The sequence below is a fragment of the Quercus suber genome, unplaced genomic scaffold (assembly GCF_002906115.3).
Source record: "Quercus suber isolate HL8 unplaced genomic scaffold, Cork oak 2.0 scaffold_418, whole genome shotgun sequence".
Lineage (NCBI taxonomy): Eukaryota > Viridiplantae > Streptophyta > Magnoliopsida > Fagales > Fagaceae > Quercus > Quercus suber.
Window position 1 is genome coordinate 421,616 of NW_027069869.1, and position 4,005 is coordinate 425,620.

Consider the following 4,005-nt stretch of genomic DNA (forward strand, 5'->3'; position numbering starts at 1 on the left):
CCGCTAGCCACCATTCTTCTACTTCAATGTGGTCTTGTGAAAAAAAAAAAAAAAAAAAAAAGAAGAAGAAGAAGAAGAAGATAGGAAAACACAAAAAAAAAAAAAAAAAAAAAAAAAAAAGAAGAAGAAGAAGAAGAAGATAGGAAAACACAAAAGAAATGGTTCGAACTTAGAAGATGTGAGGAAGAAGAATAAAAGTATATAACAAAAGAATATAAATTAAGTAGGTGAGAAAGTCATTATTTCAAGTGAGTAGGCTTGGGAATTAGGAAAGGAGTAAAACCTTCTTGAAATGTGGTTTTTTGTTTACAATTACCAAAAATATTGATTTTATTACAAACAAATCATAAATAATTGTTTTTTAATAATAAATTCTACCCTTTTATTTGAATTTTTTATATAAAAAATATTAAATTCACTATATAAAAATATTTTTAATAATTTTTTAATTATCACATCTGCACCTTATTTTTTCAAAAATTGCTAAGCCTTGCAATCGTACTCAAATCCAAAAAAGCACCTGTGCTTCGCAGATAGTAACCAAATTGAACTTTTTCTAATGAAAAATTCTTGTGCCAAATAAAGTGGCACAACATTGACCACAACTGCCCATGTGGCGAGTTGTGGTTGGTGAAAGAGTATCCACACATGAACTTACTATCACCCCCTCCATCAACCACAATGCGCCACATGGACGATTTGTGTCCACTATTGTGCCACTTTATGTGGCACAAAGAATTACTCTTTTCTAATTCTTAATAATTGTGAACTGAGCTTTAAGTATACCTACCTAAATTGTCCCATACTGGCTTGGCTAGTCTTTTGTGAATTGTTTATGTATGTTGACCAATATACGATGTTTTAGAGTTAGAGAGAGAAAAAAAGATAAAACTCCATTTTTCACTTCTGAAAATCTCTCTGTGAAATATGGCAAAGAAACCTGTCAAGTACTATGTGGTACTTCTCAGTTCTCTCTATCTGTGTTATATATTTATGAATGGGATTCTGAGTTTGTAGTGGGACTTAATTGGCAGGTGGACGCGTTCACTGAGTCAGCGTTCAAGGGGAACCCGGCAGCTGTATGTTTGTTAGAGGAAGAAGATCAAAGGGACGAGAAGTGGTTTCAAGTGGTGGCAGCCGAGTTCAACATCTCTACTACGTGTTACTTGACTCAGCTCACTCACTCTGGCTCTCCCACTCCTCAGTTCCGTATCAGATGGTTCAGCCCTGTAGTTGAGGTATGTACTTTGGCTTGTGACTCAATGACAAAACAACAACAACAACAACAACAATAATAATAAAGAAATAGCAAATCTGATAAAAAAAAAAAAAATTGAATTTTGTTGTGTATGTACGCATGCTACTTGTAGTTGGTAAAAAAAAAAAGTAGAGAATTTTAAAAGAAAAGAAACTTATTATTAATTTACTACTTTCTTGGGGAGGCTATGTTAATTTGCCACCCAAAAAAAGAAGAAGATAGATTAGAATTTTGAAATTTGAAAGAAAAAGGAATTAGTTTTAAAAAAAAAAAAAAAAAAAACGGTTGAATGCGCCTTTGAATAGCTTTTTTTATGAGGGGGACAAAAGTTCAAATTTTTTTTTTTTTTTTTGAAAAAAGACAGGAATATATTTGTATTTAGAAAATCTGAGACTTTAAGAGAATTTACGTAAGCAAATAAGTTAAAAAGCTTAAAGTTGAAAGCTAAAAGCTAATCCAAATTGCTATCATGCTAGATAAAAATTTGGCTTGCCAAGTAATATAATTCTAGATAAAAATTTGAATTTCTTTATATTGTGACAGCATTATTTGCCTGTTTTACATATTGTAGGAATTAGATAAGCTGTAGAACTTTAATAATAGAGCTACTGCAATATTCAACTTTAATGTTTTGTGTCTTTGTCAAATTACTGTGAATAGTGCTTTGGGGTTCGTTTGGTTAATGCGATGGAAAAGTGGAAAGGATTATAAAATACTAATAGTGAATTATAGAGTTTTTTTTTTTTCCAAGTTCCAATTTTCAACTTTAGAGCTTTGAGGACCTCTCAAAAGAACTCTTTTAGGATTGCCAGACACCCCCAATTTTTGGCTTAAAGTGCTTTACAGCACAAAAAACACCAAACGGATCATATGATTTCGATTGGCATGCCATTTATGTTCCATATCAGTTAGATTTCATTTAAGACTTAATCATAACTTGTTGTATATAAAATTGTTTATTTTCTTTTGGAATTCAATATCTTACAATGATTTATTTGCATGTGAATCTCATAGCAGCCAAATGTTGATTAAAGTGTAATTGACACTGCAAATGTTTGATACCCTTTTGCAGCTTCAGCTTTGTGGTCATGCCACATTGGTTGCTGCACACACAATCTTTGCTTCTAGTTTTATGAATTCTAGCATTGTGGAATTTGTCACTGTATCTGGAATTGTGACTGCTAGAAGGGTTCCCGAAATCAAAACAACCAATGGTTTGAATTCTCAGAATGGCGAATCACATGAGAGCTTTCTTATTGAATTGAATTTTCCTACCACCCGAATGACTGATTTAAAATTCTGCTGAGGTTTCAACAATTTCCAATGCCCTAAATGGTGCTTCTGTGATTGATATAAAGAGGACAACTACAAAAGATGATATTGTTGTAATGCCTCCATACTTTTTCTCTTTGATTTAATAATTCTTTTACTCATAAGTTTTGAGTATCATATGGTAATACATGCATTTGAAAATTTCTTGAGAGAATATAATGTTAGCTTAACATGAATGATATGAACTATTTTGTGTATTGTTTGACCCAATTGAGAATCATGACTAGTCTTATCTGTTGACATGATCATTAGATTTGATGTATAATTGGTTGGAATATGTCTAACAACCTTTGTGTGCCTAAGTGATTCTCAAAGCAAAATTGGCATCTTTTTGACTAACAGATGAAATTTTTGTTAAGTTCTAGAAACTAAGATTATAGTCTTCTGCAGCTCATTCTCCCATCAGGACAAGCTGTTGAAGAACTACCGCCACAGTTTGATGCAATACGCAAATGTCCAGGAAGGGGGATAATTATTTCAGGGGTTGCTCCCCTAGGGTCTAGATTTGACTATTACTATCGATATTTCGGCTCAAAAATTGGGATCAATGAGGTAAAATATTTGGTCTCAAACAATGTAATGCTTTGCAAAAACTTGATGTTATAAATCAATTTCTAGATAATATTAGAAATCCTTTAGTTTCTGGGGTGCTACTAGAATTCAGAACTAAAAAAAGGAAAGGGAAAAAAAGTAACTCCTCCATCTGTTATTGTGTAAAACTGAAATTGAACCAGTGGGGTTTCCTCTTACTTATCACTTCTCTTTTAGGATCCTGTAAATGGGAGTGCAAATTATGCCTTAACACCATACTGGAGCAAAAAACTGGGGAAGTGTGATTTGGTTGCTTATGCGGTATTCTTGCTATTTCTAGTGCATTGAAACTTAATTGTAATCTTTGTCTTCATTGTATCATTTACATTCTTTACTTTGTTTAGGCATCACCTAGAGGTGGAGTGCTAAACATTCATTTAGACGAACAAAACCAAATAGTGCTTCTGCGAGGAAAAGCCATTACTGTCATGGAAGGGTCTCTTCTAGTTTAGAGATTTGGAGTTGAAACTCAATGTTTTGTCTTTTACACAATTGAAATAAATGGTTATTGGGTGTAAGAATCCCGTGGAATTGGCATTTGATTTTCAACTTATTAGGTCATTCTAATTCTGTGGTCCACATTAAAAAAAAAAAAAATAATAATAATAATAATAATGTATTTATCAAACTTATCTAATCTTAATCGCTAATAGTAACATTCCAAAAAAATTGTACGCAATAGTCCAGTAGAATTCTCCTTATAGACATACTCTATGTAAATATTGATTTGGAACCATACAAGTTTTTTATAAAAAATAATAATAATAATAAATAAATAAAGGTAAGTATTAGACCATGGCCCTTTAGTCTAAGGCTCTCCCCCA

General features: G+C 32.3%; 1 pseudogene; it reads left to right on the plus strand.

The window, feature by feature from the left end:
* The first annotated feature begins 814 nt into the window (after nucleotides 1–814).
* On the plus strand, nucleotides 815–3,661 carry LOC111983680 (uncharacterized; annotated as a pseudogene).
* Nucleotides 3,662–4,005: the final 344 nt, after the last annotated feature.